This window comes from Penaeus monodon, chromosome 28 (assembly GCF_015228065.2).
Source record: "Penaeus monodon isolate SGIC_2016 chromosome 28, NSTDA_Pmon_1, whole genome shotgun sequence".
Classification (NCBI taxonomy): Eukaryota; Metazoa; Arthropoda; class Malacostraca; order Decapoda; family Penaeidae; genus Penaeus; species Penaeus monodon.
Window position 1 is genome coordinate 17,839,042 of NC_051413.1, and position 282 is coordinate 17,839,323.

Sequence of the window (282 nt, forward strand, 5' to 3'; positions counted from 1 at the left end):
AGCAGATGTTCAGTATCGGTATCCTCACACGACAGAACATGAAACTGCAGAGACCGACCCCAAAATCCAGAAATCTGCGGGCTGTCAATGCAATTGTTCGGGCAATAACATTTGAATAATTATATTCTTATTCTGAGTAAACACACACCAATGCAAGATGCCGCGTCATGAATTTATGGCTTTTTGGAAGAATGACAAAAGCGGATGTGCATTCAGTCACCATTAACTTCTCTGGCGCTCCGTGGAAATGGAGGACAAAGCAGAGGGATCCAAGAATTCGGA